Source organism: Ambystoma mexicanum, chromosome 3p, assembly GCF_040938575.1.
Source record: "Ambystoma mexicanum isolate Mex_15411 chromosome 3p, UKY_AmexF1_1, whole genome shotgun sequence".
In the NCBI taxonomy this organism is placed as follows: Eukaryota; Metazoa; Chordata; class Amphibia; order Caudata; family Ambystomatidae; genus Ambystoma; species Ambystoma mexicanum.
In genome coordinates, this window is record NC_090925.1 from 446231754 (window position 1) to 446250991 (window position 19238).

General features: G+C 47.2%; 1 protein-coding gene across 1 annotated transcript in view; it reads left to right on the forward strand.

The window, feature by feature from the left end:
• The window catches only part of LOC138579912 (formin-I-like), a 1210893-nt gene that overhangs the window by 572980 nt on the left and 618675 nt on the right, over positions 1-19238 (forward strand). The gene's annotated exons all lie outside the window — the stretch shown is intronic.

The following is a 19238-nucleotide window of genomic DNA, read 5'->3' on the forward strand; positions in this document are numbered from 1 at the left end:
CCATGGTGCTAATTACGCCACCGTAATTTATGGTGGAGTAATTAGCGCCTTCCCCACTCCCAATATGCCCTATGGGGCAAAAATGGGAATGGGGAAGGGTAAATGGGAAATGGGGATTTACCGCTCCACTCACCTTGGAATGGGGCGGTAAATCCGCCATCCACCATGGTGTAAACTACGTTTACACCATTACGTTTACACCATGGTGGTAAGGGTACGACCCAGGCGGTAAAATGAGGCCCTAAGTGTCACCATTGAACAGTGTTCATCTAATGAAATGAGGGGACATGGAAGGGAAGATAAAAGGCACAAGATTCAGTGGACTTCAAAAGCAGATTACATCTGTCCTGTGAATGTCACTGTGTTCTATGGGCTATGGGGTCTTTTACTCCATAGGGTCTCATATGTTTTTCTATGTGTGCTACACCGCACCCTCCGTGCAGTAGCACTGGGGCATCCTAGCGGACCTCCATCATAGACTCCATACCCGGGGACTGACTACTGTCTCCCCGGGCATGTAAAATCACCATTGGCTTTACTAGACCTAAATTTACTAACAGAACTAGTACAAACCATCCTATTGTGGACGTACTAGTAGGGGTAATTCGATTATTCCTGGGTCTGTTATTCGAGGGGGCACTGTCCCGTCCCCCCTCGTCGAGTTTTGGCTGGTGGCAGTGGAAACTACTTGTTATATTCGACCCCGAATGTAACCCTATGGGATTCTTCCCATTGTTGGAGATTGATACTTTTTCTCGTTAATCTCTAACATACCACCACTTGATGACAAGGGGCTAGATTACAGAAAATGTGCACTGGTGCAAGTGAAAAGGGGCAAAGCTGCACAGTATTAGCACTAGGGCAAAGTTTGCCCTATTTTTAAAAACACTGGGACCTATTAGAAAACTATTTCACCATGACATGTACAGTTTGGCATGTTATAATCACTGGTGCAAAAATTGCCATAGTGCTAAATAGATGCATTTTCAATGCGGTTTTTCACTCGGGCAACATTTGCCCGAGTGCTAATACCATTCCGTATTAGCACTAGAGCACACCGACACCTGGAGTCGGTGGACAATTTTTGCCCGGTGCTTGCACCATGACAAAATGCACTTGTCACGGTGCTATAGTTTTCTAATGTGCCCTGAGTTTTTTAGACTTTGCCCTAGTGTTTTATTGTGCAACTTTAAACTTGCACTGGTACAAAATATCTGTAATCTGGCCCCTGCATGGGATATGTTGTGCATCAAGTACCTTTGCGATATTGAGTTTTTAGTACAAACAGTGCAATCTAGTGAGAACATCAGGAATATGGGCCTCATTATGACCCTGGCGCTAAGTGTTTAACGGCGCCGTAAAAGGCTGCGGCGCCGTTAAACACTTAGCGCCTTACTACGAGGTCCCTTTGCGGGACCCGACCTTAACGCTTGGTCTACACCAGCCGTTAAAGTAGGGACCCGCAAAGGGACCTTGGTGCTAAGTACGGTACCACAATTTGCGGTACCGTTCTTAGCGCCTTCCACATTCCCATAGAGCCCTATGGGGCGAAAATGGGAATGGGGAAGGGCCATGGTTCAATGGGGAATTACCGCCCCGCCAACCTTGGAATGGGGTGGTAATTCCCCATTGAACCATGGCGGACCCGTTACAACACTGGCACCAACCATGGTGCTAATAGCGCCATGGTTTAGCGCCGGTGTTGTAATGAGGGCCATATGTGTCTTATTGTATGCAAACAGGACAAGACGGATTGGGTTCTATTGAAAGACTCCAGTTTTGAGAGAATGGGCCTTTGCCATAACCCTCTATATCGTCCTTGCCAGCTTCAGTTTGATCCCCTGATTAGAATATTATTTCACCAGGATCAATTATCACATTGAACTTTTTTGGCCAGCTGACAAACGTTTTCTTTCGATCGTGCCCTGCGTGCCAGAATTTATTGGTAATAAGCCTGAACACAAAAGAGTATTTTTTGCCACCTCTGTGTGCTGTTCAATATATACGATTATTTTGGTGAGCTCATTAATCACTGTTCTCAGAGTAAATGTACTAGTTGCTACATCTCTCTTCAGTTCCTTGAAGAGATGGGGTATGTGGCTTTTTGTTAGCAGTGATATGTTATCTTTCGGGTAACTATCCGTATTCATTTGAGACACTGGGGGTAATTCATGGAATAAACGTGCGCCGAAATTTGTGGCGCAAGCTGGTGCAAGCATGAAAAAGCCGAGCCACACGTGTGAATTGCATGCGGGTGATTCATGGAAGGCCCTGCGCGTGTTTTTCCCGATATGTGCGCCAAATCTGCGCTTACCTACATGTCACTGTGACTTTCCAAAGATGTGCGCGACAGGAACGGAGAAAGCGCACAACTTCTCGCGCACACACCTAAAAAGGGGGCGGAACATGGGGAATGGGGAACAACGTGTGAAAATGTAAGCGTAACGTGGGAAGTACCGCTGGGAAACACATGCAACGCCCACACGGTATAGAACAACACGTATTCATGGATCAAATAGGGAAAACCTCTGCATGTCAAAAGACACACACATGCACAATTATGTCTGCCACACAAAAGCAGGCAGAAGCGCCCCCGCGCAGCATAAAAGTGCACACAACTAGCAAACAAGCATATACAGCTACAATGAATGTCCCATTCCTCGCAGCAGTGATTGTGGGACACCGCAGGAGGAGGAGAATAGCCATGCTCTGCATTTTATTGCCCAGGACAAGCCTTTTTGGGATGCCTGATGACCAGGTCTATGGCAGATATAGGTTTCCACCTCATATCATCCTAGAGCTGGTCAGGGAGTGGGAGGATGAACTCACATCACCCACCCTGTGCTCCCAAGCATTGAGCCCCTTGGAGAAGGTGCTCAATGTACTGCATTTTTTGGCCACTGGGTCATTTCAGCGGACAACTGCCATAGTGGGGGGCATCTCACAGCCATGCAGTCACATTGCCTACACCAGGTGTTGGCATTCATCACTGTGTGCACCTCAACCTGCAGACACATATACATGCCCAGAACACCCGCAGAAAGGCAGGCCGTGGTTCTGGACTTCTACAGGGTGGCACACTTCCCCAAAGTGCTCGGTGCCATAGATTGCACCCATGTGGCCCTACGTCCACCTAGCGCCACTGAGCACATCTATCAAAACCGCAAGCACTGGCATTCCATCAAGGTGCAGGTGGTATGTGATGCCAAGGGAATCATCACCTCTGTCTATGCAAACTATCCAGGGTCCACCCATGATCGTTTCATATTCAGAATGTCCGAACTGAGCCGGGCCCTGGAAGCTGGGAAGCATGGCTCCTAGGTGAGTACAAATGCCTGTGCACATGCATGCATGTCACACACAGACAAATACATAAGCCCAACAAATGACAACCATTATCACCTTACCAGGGGACATTGCCTACCCTCTGAGCACCTACATGATGACGCCAATACGGAACCCCACCACACCACCCAGGTAAGATACAACGCAGCCCATATTGCAACCAGGGCCATAGTGGAGCACACATTTGGATTGCTCAAGTCACGCTTCCGCTCCCTTGACTGCTCTGGAGGAGAGCTACTATATGCATCCCCAGTAGTGTGCAGGATCATTGTGGCAGCATGTGTCCTGCACAATGTTGCAACACGGCATGGCGTACTAGTGGACATTGTGGTGCCCCCACGTCCCCAACTACATGCACGGCTACTGCGCATGGGAGAGGAAAGGGCATGTGGCGAGGAAGCCTGTACCCAGCTTGTGGCCACATTTTCCACCTAAACTCCAACCCCTGCGGAGTGCACACGGGCCTGGCACATACCAGGTCACAATCGATGATGTGAAAGGGGCAGTTAACTGTCACAACCTTACCACCCTGAGAATGTGTCCATGGAAGTGCTACATTATGTGCATCCCTAGCTACTTAAACACAAACAATCCCATGTGACCAAAGGGAACCCATGCACGGTGCATACCCCTCCCTGCAAAACAGGGCATAAAAGTAATGGTATGCCACCCAAACTCTCCCAACCCCCATGATCCCTGTCTGCTACACCATACCATGGTATGCAACGGCAAAACATCCAACCATATGCACAACACACAATAGTCATGAAGTGCCACTTGAGAAATGGATATAGGAACAAGACAATCACACCTGACATGGAATCACTGACCAAAACCTAACACTCTGAAAACGGTGGCACAAATGCACGCCACCAGTGGTGCAAGCAACAAAAGTCAGAATACCTGTTGGCATGCACATTGGACAATCGAAAATTGCCATATCAAGCACCGTGACCTGCGTGTGTGTCCCCTGCAACACACCGCTCACTGGACAGCACAGTGAGTGTGCATTAAGTTGGGGAAACCCCTTTAGCATCATTTAAAAAATGTGCAATCAACCAAATAGTAGCCTGTCATGCATGTACATGATCAAGGACTCAAAAGTGAACATGGATTGTCGGGACACAGCATGCCTGAGAAGGCAATCTGGGTGCACGTGTCTGCATGGTGTCAACATAGTTGGTAGGGGGGGGGCGTTGCCTAAGTGTTTGCGTCAGTAGGGACATGCATTGAATACATGCATGTGAAATGAAGTGAGCCTCAGTGTCCTGTACACAGCACATGTGAACATTGCACTCAAGGACCCCCCTGTGGGTTAAACCACACACAACCACTGACACCTCAAAATAAAGTACAACATAGGATCATGCATTGAGCAGCAGAACATATCATGAACAAAGTACCCCACATCGACAACGGCAGACAGTGACCCATCACTGATTCATTGAAAATCCTTATACGCCCTACACACAAAGTTCAGCAATGCGACTCAATTATTTATTTTTATTTGATTTAGTTGACAAATCAACTTTACAAATATATAAAATTCATCAATTCATAATTTAAAAATTATTTACACATATCTTACATATGTAAAGCGATAAGGAAAATAAGAAAAAAAATAAGACAGAGATAAACTTTCAACAATATGAAAATAGAATAAATATCAACGTGCAAAGCGCCTCAATGAGGGAGAGAACAAGGGAGAAGAACAGTACATTCCTACAAGTCCTTCAAACAGTCCACAATGTGAAAATGAACTACCAAATCAAAGTGCATATTACAAGTGCCTGGAACAATAAGGGAGTGTCCAGGGAGAGAATGTGGGAAAACAAAACTAGCATCAACATTGCTATGCCTGATGCCAATAGTTGCAGTGCAGGAGTCACATAAGAAGGGGAATGAGGGAAGAGGAGGGAAGAGGTGAGGAGGGTAACAAAACAAGTGACAAACTGTGGACAGTCGACAAAGAATCAAGATAGTGCTTGGGAGGGGGAGAAGAAAGAAAGAATGGAATGGGGGAAGAGGCAACCTGTAATCACTGGTGGAGGGACCAATGATAAAAGTAAGTGCCAAAACAATACTAAAAAAGGTGAAGGTGGGGGGCGGATGGACGGAGGCAGAAGAGTAAATGTCTGCAAAGAACAAGTGGCTATGTATCACCATACCTCATGGCATTTGGGGTAGTGGCTGAAAATGACAGACAGGGGACAAGAAGGAGGGGAAAGGGTGGTGGAGAGGGAGAGGGAGGAGAGAAGGGAGTAGGGGGCCAAGGTCAAAATGCATGAAGGTGGAGATGGGGAAAGAAAGCACACACAGGGGACAGAGGGAAAGAAGACGATGCAGAAGGGGAAGGGATGTGATGGTGAAGGGGGGAGACAGAGGGAGATTGGCAGGGGCAGGGTAGACAGACAGGGGAACAATCAAGGGACCCAGAAGGCTGGTGGACAGGGCTAGACAGGGCCTCCATTGTCGGCTTTTGGTAGTGGTGGCAGGCTCCAGCCTCTTGGTTGGCCGGATTGTCACAAGGGCCAAGTGCAACCAATGGGAAGGGGGAGCAGGTCCAGGACCGTGCCACCCACCCCAAGACCACTCATCTCCTGAACCTCACCGCCGACCCGCCAGCACTGCCCAGGCCCGCTCTCCCCACTACCACACCCCACCCTGCAACCATCCACCCCGCGCCTCGCCACCATACACCTACCACCTTCCCCATCCGACTGCACCATTTCCCCTCCCTAAAAACTGCGCGCCTAGCCCTAGCGAGAACCGAAGCCGCCTCTCTCTCCCCCTCTGACCCTCCTACCCTCTCTCTCACGCCAATCGCAGCAAAGAAACTAAAAAGGAAGCGTTCCTGGTCCCCCTCTACCTCTCTGCTCTCCTCGCCCCCCTTGTCTCGCCCCACCACATCTCTCCCACAATCCCCCCTCTCCCCCGTATCCTCGCCCTTCCTGAAACCCCTCGCCCTCGATTTCACCACAACCGAAACTCCCAACCGCCCTCCCCCCATCCTCAAATCCCCCACCCCAATCCCGATCATCCCATCACACACATCCACCCAACCCCGCACGAAGCCTGCAAAACTCTCGGCTCGCCCACTCTTCCCTAGCACCACCATCCCTACCCCTCTCCCGCTACTCTCTGCCCCTCCGCCCCTTCCCGCTCCAGCACCAAAACCAACCTTCCCTGCCGATGTGAACTGTATCCTATTTAACGCCCGCTCTGTAGCAAAAAACAGACTTTGCATCTTTGACCTCCTCACCTCTGTCAAACCTGACCTAGTTTTCATCACTGAAACCTGGTTCTCTGATGACTTCAGCCCAATCGCAAATGAAGCCTTTCCGCCCGACTACCGCCTCATCCCACTGAACCGTCCATCCAGAGGAGGGGGGGTAGCATTTGTCTTTAAATCTCTCTTCCGCGCCTCAATCATGGACAACCAACCCTCCATTCCATCCTGCGAATCTCTCCTCGTTAAACTATCCCTCTCCCCGTCGCTCTCACTCACCTTCCTAATAATCTACAGGCCCCCTGGCTATGATAGACATTTCGCAAACAACCTCTGCGACTCTATCGCCACCCTCCAAATAAACCATCCAAACCTCACCCTTCTCGGAGACTTTAACATATGGCTCGACATCCCCACCAATCCTATGACACACGCCCTAATCGACGGTCTAGATGCAATTAATCTCCAACCCCACATAAATGGACCGACTCATTTTAAAGGACACACTCTCGATGCCATCTTTAGCTCAGACACCCAGATTCAGTTAAAGCCCCCAACTCCTATCATCTGGTCCGATCACTTCATTCTCTCGTTTGCCATCACCGCACCCGGCCCCCTTCCCGTATCCGCATCTGAACCTCCGATCCTACGCAAATGCTGGAAAAAACTAATAATCACCCCTGACCTAGCCGAGGCACTCCTCCAGTCCCCACCACCCACCTGCAACCCTAAAAACCAACTAACACCTGAAGCCTTTGACTCATGGCTCAACGCATCTCTGATGCAACTCACCCCTACATGCAAACCATCAACCCGCCGTGGCCCGTTCCCCAGTTGGTTCACTCCTGAACTGAAGACCAGTAAACGACACTACAAATACCTAGAACGCAATTGGCAAAATGAGAAAACCCACGAAAGCAGGACCACCTTGGCCCGTCACTTGTACCGGTACAAGGCTGAAATCCGGAAAGCTAAAAAAGCCCACTACAACGCCCGAATCCTAAACTGCAAAAACCCAAGCAAAGAACTCCACAAAATCATCTCCGAATTCACCAATCCAACTTGTAATACAACCGTCGCGACCCCGTCACAATCACTGTGCGACTCACTCTCCCTCCACTTTTACACCACAGCTATTGAAAGGACAAAAACTCTAAACACCAAACTGGCTCTCTTACAACCAATTGACAATCCTCCACCCGTACCGGCCAGCCCGTCAACTACAACCTCAACTCAACCAACATTCGAATCTTTTAGTCCAATATCACCAGAACAATTTCTCAAACTCCTATCTGCCCGCAAACCATCTGGATCCCCTCTGGACCACTGCCCAGCCACAACCCTTAAAGAAATCTTTGCCTCCACCTGCGCAGGAGAACACGCAAGATCTATCATAAATGCCTCCCTTTCCTCCGGTATCTTTCCCGAAGCATTCAAAATGGTTCACGTCAAACCTCTAATTAAAAAACCCTCGCTCGACCCTCTCGAGCCCAAAAATTACCGCCCAATCTCAAACACCAGATTCCTCGCCAAACTCATTGACCGAACCGCCTACTCCCAACTAAACGCCTTTGTTGAAGCCAACAATCTCCTTGACCCCGCCCAATCGGGATTCAGAACACGCCACGGAACTGAAACCACCTTAACCTCGATCTGGGACGACCTTAAAATGACAGCAGACTCCGCGGGATGTGCCGCTCTAATCCTTCTTGACCTATCCGCTGCCTTTGACACGATCAATCACTCGATACTCCTAGACCGCCTCCACTCACTAGGAATTCGTGGAACCGCTCTTAAATGGATAGCTTCATTCCTCAAAGACAGGCACCAAATAACGACACTCTCCAGCTTTACCTCCCAATCCCGACCAGTCAACACGGGAGTCCCTCAAGGAGCATGTCTATCCGCCCTCCTATTCAATCTCTACCTGATCACCCTCCCACCAATAATTCGTTCACACAACATCCTATGTTACAACTACGCCGACGACACTCAACTTATTCTAAAATTCCAGAACTCGAAACCCAACTCCCAACCCGACCTGGCATCCTGCCTCGTAAACATAGAGCGCTGGATGACCCAAAGCCACCTCTTGTTAAACCCCTCCAAAACAGAAATCATGGTTTGCGGCAACTCCGACCTTCTTCCGCACCCGCTACCCTGGCCACCCGCCATGGGCAACTCACCTACACCCTCCAAAACGGTAAAAAATCTTGGTTGCACCCTAGACTCCGACCTAACACTCTCGCGCCAAGTCAACAATGTCTCAAAGTCCTGCCACCACCACCTTAAAAACCTAAGGCGCGTCTTTCCATACCTCTCTTTTCCCAACAGAGTCTCCGCTGTCCAAGCAATCGTTATATCCAGACTGGACTACGGAAACCCCCTTTACCTCGGAATCCATACCTACCAACTGAATAAACTCCAAAGAGCACAAAACGCAGCGGCCAAATTACTACTTGCGCTCAGTCCAAGAGACCACATATCCCCAGCCCTTAAAACACTGCACTGGCTTCCTGTAGCCCGTAGGGTAGCTTTCAAAACCTTATGCCTCTCGCATCGAGCACTGCATAAAACTGGACCGCAATATCTTCAAGACAAACTAATACCTTATCATCCCACTCGCACCCTAAGATCAAGCTCAGCCGGCCTCCTAATAATTCCCAAGACAAACTCAGTCAGGCTAGGCGGATCATCATTCTCTGCCCTGGCTCCAACCCTGTGGAACTCACTCCCACCCCACATCCGCTTAACTGAAGACTTAACGTCCTTCCGCAAACTACTGAAAACCTGGCTCTTCCCATAAAACCAATCCAGCATCACCACAATAATACCGACCCATCAAACTACCTGAAGCGAGAATGACAGCTAAATAAACTCGAATGTAAACTAGAAAGACAAGCAGGCTTAAACGAGTAAAGTAGATCAAAACAATGAAACAGAGAATACGAATAAATCATTGAGAAACTCAGGAAATCTGAACCGATCAAAACGACATAATAAATGAGAAGGGAATACAGTGAATGACATAAATGAAACAGTTAGAATGGATGAAGCGTACAGAACAGACAATTACACTAAACGGAAGCATGTGGATGTGACTGGAGAACAGATGAGTTGTGGAAAGCGGTTGAGTGTGGAAAGCGGTTGAGTGTGGAAAGCGGTTGAGTGTGGAAAGCGGTTGAGTGTGGAAAGCGGTCGAGTGTGAGGAGCGGTTGAGTGTGGGGAGCGGTTGAGTCTGGGGAGCGGTTGAGTGTGGGAGCGGTTGAGTGTAGGGAGCGGTTGAGTGTAGGGAGCGGATGAGTGTAGGGAGCGGATGAGTGTAGGGAGCGGATGAGTGTGGGGAGCGGATGAGTGTGGGGAGCGGATGGGAGCGAGCGCGTAGTGCAGATGAGAGCGAGAGCGTAATGCCGATGAGTGTGGAAATCGGGTGAGTGTAGAGAGCGGGGGAGTGTGGTGAATGTGGTGATTGTGGCTGAGCGGGTGAGCGTGGAGAGCGGATGAGCGTGGGGAGCGGATGAGCGTGGGGAGCGGATGAGCGTGGGGAGCGGGGGGAGCCGATGAGCGTGGGGAGCGGAGAGTGCATGAGTGTGGAGAGCGCATGAGTGTGTGTGAGCGGACAAGTTGTGGGGAGCAGATGAGCGCGGAAAACGGTTGAGTGGATAGAGCGGCTTAGTATGAGGAACCGAAATGAGCGGAGGTCTGTGGAGAGCTGAGGACTGTGGAGATCGGGTGAGTGTGCGGAGAGCTGTTTGAGAATGGAGAGCGGACGAGAGTGGAGAGCGGGTGACTTTGTGAGCGGATGACTTTGAGAGCGGATGATTTTAAGAGCGGATAAGCGTGGGGAACACATGAGTCTGGGCAGCGCATGAGTGTGGGGAGCGCACGACTGATTATGGACTGAACGATTGTCCTACCTCGTCCAGTATATAGACTGGACGAGTGGATAAACTACACGAGCATATAGTCTGGACAAATGTCTAGACCTGACGAAGTGTGCGGCCTGGACGAGGGTGCGGTCTGGACGAGGGTGCGAACCAAACGTAGGGTGCGGACTAGACGAATGTGTGGAGCGGTCAAGTATGAGGAATGGACGATTATGTGCAACGGACGATACTTAACATGCCTTGGAATGAAGGAAACTCTTGAAAACATACATCACGCCACACCCCACGCTTACCCTCTCCCTTACACCACCACTCATCTAGAACGCAGAGATACTATGACACCATTCGGTATAACTGTTCCCATATCTACATCTCCCGCTTACTCCACATCACTCTAAGTAAACATTGCTGGTTTCTCACCACCCAGCCAGGCGTTCTTCTCAGGCCTAACGCAGCCAAACTCGTTCCGGATAAAGCCGACCAGAACGAACACATACTCCTGATCTCTCAACCACCACACCTACAGCTAAGAAGCAGCTACCACTTGTTTTCGCACTAGCTGCACACATACATGGTGCGCACACGCACTTTTTGACTCCCCCCTACTCTCTCTACTGACCTGAACTTCGGTTCCCAAGGGCGTTCAACCTACCAGCGCCTTCAGACCATACCAATGGTATATAAGGCGCTATATAAATGCAAAATAACATAACATAACATAACAAACATGACAGTCAAGTAAAAAGCAATGCAGCCATACTTCAAATGGCACATCAAAACACCATCAGCTACCATGAGCTACAAAAATCCTCTTTTTAGGGGCTGTGTGGGTGAGGATAGTGAAACACAAAATCTAAAGAATCCCACAAAACAGCTTCCGACCCTTTCTGCTAAGAGTGAGTTATCCTAGATGCATGCAAACTTAGTCATGTTCACCCCTTAACCAAAAAAGGGCGAATAACCATGTAATTATCAAAAATATACATATTTTAATATTTCTCAAAACACATTACACATAACAATATATCTTTAAAAAACATAGCATGATCAGAACACATTTTGAAACTAATGTCTATGTGTGTACATATTCTACAAATGGCAAAGAAGCAAACACTTCAAACCCTTTATATGCCTTACTGGAGGGTATGTCTCTTTTTTACCCACCACTGTTATTAATAATACCCTTCTTAATTCATACAGGCAAAAGGCTGTGCCAACACTTCAAGAATGTGTTTCTAGAACCAACAAGAATCTTAATCTCAAGAATAAACACAGAAATTAATCCACATTGTGTATCCTGTTGGTGCTGTCCTCAGGGCACTTAATTTTTGTTATATATTCTGGTTTTCACGTATGACATCACATGCCAGTTGCCATAGTTTCAATATTCTAAAAAACAAACAAACATTTGATCTTAAAAAAACATGGTTTTTTGACTTTAAGCATAACAAGTCATATATAGCATCTTTTTCAACTTCATCTCTATTTCTAATATAAGCTGACTTGAGGCAGAGAGATCAAAGTGAAACTCAACAGACATTTTCTTGATACAACACCAGGAGTTTCCTCTTTCATCTGTAAGGGCCTCATTACGAGTCAGGCGTTAAGGGGTTAACGGCGCCGTAAACAGCGCCGACCCTTAACGCCTGATTCCGAGGTCCCTTTGCGCCATGGTGAGTTTAACGCCTGCTTTTTGCAGGCGTTAAAATCCATGGCGCTAAGGGACCATGGTGTTAATTACGCCACCGTAATTTATGGTGGCGTAATTAGCGCCTTCCCCACTCCCAATATGCCCTATGGGGCAAAAATGGGAATGGGGAAGGGTAAATGGGAAATGGGGATTTACCGCCCCACTCACCTTGGAATGGGGCGGTAAATCCGCCATCCACCATGGTGTAAACTACGTTTACACCATTACGTTTACACCATGGTGGTAAGGGTACGACCCAGGCGGTAACTTACTGCCTGGGTCGTAATGAGGCCCTAAGTGTCACCATTGAACAGTGTTCATCTAATGAAATGAGGGGACATGGAAGGGAAGATAAAAGGCACAAGATTCAGTGGACTTCAAAAGCAGATTACATCTGCCCCCTTGCCCCATTTTTGGACTTCTGGCAAATAATTGCCGTTGATGGTATTTCTTGTGTTGGCTATCGAGTGGAGAATATTGCTGGATAACAAGGGGCTTTGAGGGGTCAAGCATTCATTTCTACTATATTGCTGCCTATCAAGTCCTCCACTTTGCCTGGCAGGAGTGATTGCTTTCAATCCAAATTGCAGCATCTGTTAGGGAGAATTCTCTGTTTAGGCTGAATTCCCTAACCTAGTGAGTCCCCCAGCAGCTTTGCTGGATTTCTGGAGTTTGTTTTTTCCATCCTGCCAGAGTGAGACTCTTTTTCTCCCACTCTTGGACATGAATGTGTGTAATTCCTGTGAATGTCAATGTGTTCTATGGGCTATGGGGTCTTTTACTCCATAGGGTCTCATATGTTTTTCTATGTGTGCTACACCGCACCCTCCGTGCAGTAGCACTGGGGCATCCTAGCGGACCTCCATCATAGACTTCATACCCGGGGACTGACTACTGTCTCCCCGGGCATGTAAAGTCACCATTGGCTTTACTAGACCTAAATTTACTAACAGAACTAGTACAAACCATCCTATTTTGGACGTACTAGTAGGGGTAATTCGATTATTCCTGGGTCTGTTATTCGAGGGGGCACTGTCCCGTCCCCCCTCGTCGAGTTTTGGCTGGTGGCAGTGGAAACTACTTGTTATATTCGACCCCGAATGTAACCCTATGGGATTCTTCCCATTGTTGGAGATTGATACTTTTTCTCGTTAATCTCTAACATACCACCGGTTTAATTATCTTAAATAAGTCTATCGGATGGTATTTTCTGCCAGAACTCGGTTTTTAAAATGGCGTCTGTGTTCATCTCTGTGACTCCTAAACCAAAGGTTGAGCCCTTTGTTCCACTTTTGGCGGGCTTCTGTACAGAGACCCTCCAAAGTGGTGCCATTCTGTCTGGGTTACCACAGGGGTGTGGGAGGGGGTTTAGGCACCCTGGACTGAGTTGCCTTGCCAACTCCAGTCGCACTCTGGTGTGATTGGCCCAAGAGGTGAGCCACCCCGCTCACCACTTAGCGCGTTTTGATGGACAGCTAGGCTGAATGAATGGGGGTTTTCTGCATAAAAGCAGGGCTTTTGAGACTGGATCTTCAGAAGTCACCACAGGACCTAAGAATCCGACGAGGGTAAAGCTGAGCCGACCTGCAATGACGACACCTCCGGTGGAGCCCTGCTGAACGGACTCACCACTTCCCGACGACAGAGGAGATCTCCCTGCCGGAGAGTCTTTTCCCCTGACTGGTGGGAACAACCAGACGCCTTTGCTTTTTCTTCGCTCCAGGACGCAGTGGTCGAATTGCCCGTGCAGAGCACCTCGGCAACCGGATAGCCACTACCCCTGTACCATGACCAAAAGGTGGTGCCTTGTGACGGAGCACTCCGCGGCTGGTCTCTTCCCTGGTGGTGCAACGATCTTCCACTTTTCTTCGACGACGAGATCATCTCTTCTCTTGGCAAAGACCCGACGTGCATCCACCACCAGTAACAACTGCCCCCGCCGAAGCTGTCTCTCCACAAACAAGGTACCGTGTCCGCCTGGCTTCCCTTTCTGCCGGATAGAGTGAGGTGTCTTAATCCTCGCCTTTCCATTGGGTCGCCTCCAAGCGTTCTTTAATTTTCTGTTCTGAACTGGTCCAATCCTTCCATAACAATTTGCGATAAAGACTCGAAGCGCATTTCCACGGAGACACTTTTTGGGACATATCGCCTTCCCTCTCTCCGAGTGGGCCTGGCCTCTGAACTTTGTGATCTGCAGTAGACCCTGCCTTACTTGCCCTGCATTTGTCCGTAAAGTATTGGTACCGAGTTGATTTCATAACCTGCCTTATTTTTCTCTCTCGTCCTAATGAATACTAGAGTGCCATCTAGGTTAAAGCATACACCTCTGTCTGCAAATAAGTGATGCCGGTGTGAACCTAGACTTGTCGAACTATTGTTAGGGGGATTGATCTATTTCTTCGTATAAGTAATTGTGATTGAAGTTGTTTGCCGTATTAGTGCCAGAGTGTTTTCCATAGATGTATTGTTATAAATAAATACCTTTATATCTTTACACCGAAGCCTTGTTCCGTGTTTGCTTGTTCTACTGTGTAAATTGCCCTATATTGTATACTCCACATACTGCCTAACTCTTCTTGAGAGAAGTCTGACTGCTCAGCCACAGCTACCAAGTGAATCTGTGTGGTACAGACTGCTACCAAGTGGTGGCCTTGTGGATCTCTCTGAATTTGAATCAATAGGCCTGCACCACATCTGTGTCTCTTCATGTGGTGATTCAGAAGGTGCCCACTATTTCAGATTCCTGATGCTCATCTGGATCTCAAGAGGCCTCCATCTAATGAGGGAAACTGTGCCAGGAGCAGTTCCAACAAGACCACTTGCAGCAAGAATCAGTCCTATGTTCAAAAAGCAAGCAACAGCCACCAACCTGTGTTATAGAATGTTTAATACAGGATTTAGTGACGGGTCTCCCTGAAGCTTTCAGGAGCTGCCTCTGCATGCATGGGAGCCAAGCAGCCAGTGCCGCTCTTTAGAGAATGTTTAGCTGTAAAAGTGTCAAAATCTGAATTGTTGAAGAAATTGCTCATTAACGTACTTTGATTCCTATCAACCGTCCTCGTATAAATACATTCACTGATGTGTTTCCCTGTGAGCAATATTCATAGTGCAGTATACAACAACCAACGCAGCAGAAACTCAAATGCGGTCTCACTAATAGTTCTGCAGCAGAAGCAAAAGTGAAATATATGCAAAGACCAGATCAAGTGTGACTTGCTTAAGTAGGAATCCCTGAACATCTTTGTCCACTCAATATTCAGAACAATTAACTGCGAACTGTGCTGGATTAAAAGACAGAAATGCTTTTCCTGTACATTGTGCAGTATTTGTGCTCCGTTACCCCATCAAATTAGAGATATTGCACTGGGCTCATGGGACCGATTGAGTTCCAGCTTTCAACATTACACAATAGTAGAACACATTGGAAACATGTCTGCGGCATGCAAGATGCTGCATTCATTTGCGTACCTTCCATCATTTCCACCAACGTGGGTCATGCATCAGGTTGTGGGTAGGGACACGGCTTGCCATGTGATGTTGTCCCTTTCTGAAATGCTTTCTTCCATGGCATGCGCCCTGTTGGCCATACAGTTGAAAGGCTGTTAGGCTAAGAGTCAGATGTTTTAACTTGTTCACTTGACTTGCCCTCTTCAGCCGCCCAACATGAGGATGAAAGTCACATTTAACTAGATCCTCTGTTCATGCAACCTGGGGCTTACTGTAAACTGATGTAAATCCTGTAGGGAACTGCTTGCTACCGGCGTGTATCTTAATGTTTGGTAGATCGCAGCCTGTAACCACATGTTCCTCATATGTCTGCCCTGAATCCTTCCTAGCTCCCTCTCTGTAAGTTCAGTTTGTGGGCACTACTTGCCTGTTACTTAATTTAGCTTCTGCCTATTTGTATCTTCATTCCGCAGTCACAAGCAGCTTATCATTTATTTCCTATAATGTATTTGTTAGTCGCTGCCAGCCTCCAGTTTTTAAAAAAAATATTTTGGTCATTAGTTTTTCTCCTGTGTCGTGTGCATCCACACCGTGGTTGCCCATGCCTCCACCTTGCTTGACCATACAGAAATGACAACAGTCATTTCACTTTTGAAACTCACTCCAAACTGACACACTTACTTATCCATCCCCCAACTGCCCTGTCCGTAGCCCTCTATTGGAAATACCAGCAGCGTGCCCCTTTATTATACCGCAGCTATATTCTTGCAAATGATACTTTCAACCTAGCAACATGTTTAATGCCTCCTCTAAATAAGACAATGGTCACCGTTTCAACACCTATCCCACCAATAAATTCATGACTACTCTGACTTAACTCAATCCTCTCATCTTCCTTGAATCCATCGCCACTTGCTTCATTCTGTTCCATGCTCCCCACTGTTCTCTTACCTGGACTCTAGAATGCCCAATAGATTTTGAACCAAGTCTCCGTCCTTAAGAACAGTTTCAACTCTTACCACCCAGACCATTCTCTAACGGTGATAAATGAAAGATGGATTGCCTCCACAACACAACCACTTTTGCTGTCCTCCATACCAATTGAGTTTTTTATTCCACACCCTTCAGCTACTCTAATGGCGGGGAAGTGGAAATACTGATCAAACAAGCCTGCCCGTCTATCCCTCTGCCACTTGTGATGTAACTCCTCTTCCTTTGACTGCATTATTCTACTACTCCTTGATCTTCCCCCCTTTACAATGGAAAACGAATGTAGGTGTTTTTACACCTGCAGCCACATTCCGTTGTCATGTGTTTAGTGTGGCTTGCTTAAACATCTAATGTAGGCGCTTTTACACCTGCAGGCCCTTTTCGTTATCATGTGTTTAGTGTGGCTTGCTTAAAAATCTAATGTAGGCGCTTTTACACCTGCAGGCACTTTTCGTTGTCATGTGTTTAGTGTGGCTTGCTTAAACATCTAATGTAGGCGCTTTTACACCTGCAGGCCCTTTTCGTTATCATGTGTTTAGTGTGGCTTGCTTAAAAATCTAATGTAGGCGCTTTTACACCTGCAGGCCCTTTTCGTTGTCATGTGTTTAGTGTGGCTTGCTTAAAAATCTAATGTAGGCCCTTTTACACCTGCAGCCACTTTCCGTTTCCATCTGCTTTGTGTGCCTTGCTTAAAAATCGAATTTAGGCGTTTTTACATCTGCAACCACTTTTCGTTTGCGTGTGCACAGTCTGCCTCTCCCCCTTCACCCCTCTCACTCCCCTCCTCTCCTTCTATGTGTCTCTTGCACTTATTTGCTCTGTTCTTCTTACCCTACACTGCCCCTCCCCTCTCTCCTTCTTCATGTATAGCTCTTGCGTTATTGCAAGGAACATCAGGCATGTACAATATATTTTGTAAGATGTTGTGACAGTTTGTATTACTCCTGTCCTATTGTGTACTACCAAACAAATTGCACTTGCCCATTCTGAATATACCAATGCCTATTAAGAATGTTAATTTTTATTTAGCTTCTCACCCTCCCTGCGTTGGATCGCTTTGAAACATTTGTTGAGTGTATAGGCGCTATATAAATGACCAATAAATAAATACATTCATTGTCCTGCAGCTCCTCCTTCTCTGATCTTGATCTCCTGCTGGAATCCGTAAAAACAAAGGCTGATCACTCTCAAGGGCAGATTAAAGGTCCTGCACAATGAAAACACCTACTGATTTTCCTTTGGCTCCACCCCCTGAAACTATTCAGCCTCCACAATGAACCACTCTTAGCAGGGACAATCTCTTGAACTGGTCTTACATTCATAATGCTTCCTCGCTTCACCCTACTCTAATGACTTCTCAGCCTCCAATCACTCATTAATTCACTTCTCTGTATCCGTACCACTCCCGCCACCCTACCAAAATAATTAAATTATTAAAATTCAGACCTGACTCCACGCGTACCTATATAGACAAAGCCAGATTTCTCCTCTTAGTCTTCTCCCTGCCTCAGATCAACTTTCCTAAGCCAGAATTTTGGGACTGAAACTCAACCTCTCCCTTCAAGCATCAATATCCTGTTAACAACTTCACTCTCTTTCCTCTAACTATGGATGTTCCCTCTGATCTGACAGATAAGGAGGTACAGTGACTAGATCTGGATTGCCTGCATGATAATTAGCACCTTTCCTGTCAAATCCTACCATTTTACCAACCTAATCTTTACTCTCCACTCCCAAATTCGCAAGCTGTACTTCACCCTCCAGAAAATTCTACCCAGCTCCTGTTTCTCTTCCTCTGACATGCCACCCTTTTCATCTCTAATGTGGCCAAAAGATACACAATGACCGCTCTCACAAACTTCCTTCCTACTCCTTTATCTCTCAAATCCCCTGGCCACCAGTTTGAGGCACAGCCATTCAAGTAACTGCACCCCATTTGGCACGCTTGTATTTCTCTTCTTCGCAAATGATCATATCATTATTGGTCCATACCAGCTTGATACAAGGTGGTGCTCTTCAAATGAACCCAGCACCCAAGAAACCATAGGACTGTGTCGCTACTCCAGAATTTCTGAGCATGTGATGTCTAATCTTATAAATGACTATCTGGTAGTTGTAAGGAGTGAGTGTTTGTACCTTAATGATGTTATTACCACCATTTGTACACTTTAAATTGTGTTAGATTAACCTTTTCTCTGTCACTGTCCCTGGTCAATATCCTATTTTCATGTACCCAGGCAAAACCTTGTAGGTAAGGGGATATTTTGCCCCAAGGAGGATTCATGGTTGATGTGCATGAAATCAGAGAGTTTTTTGGAACTTAATGAAAGGTTATTTATTTTATTTGACCACACTTATTCTAGATGAACTTTTAGCACAAATCGGTGCACAGAGATCGGAATTACCCAGCAGCCTTTGCATCCCTTTACTAAAATAGCCGCAACACTCCGCAGCCAACCGTACCCCCACTAAAGGCTGGCAGAATATTTACTTACCCGAGATGGAGTTACCGCAAACCTTTTCCTGATGGGAGTTAGTACTACTCGTGCTTTACAAGCTTTACAAGCTTCTAAACTTGTCAAAGAGGATCTCCAACAGAAATGTCTTCAACTGGAGAAACTGCTAAACAAAGATATCAATAAATACTGGG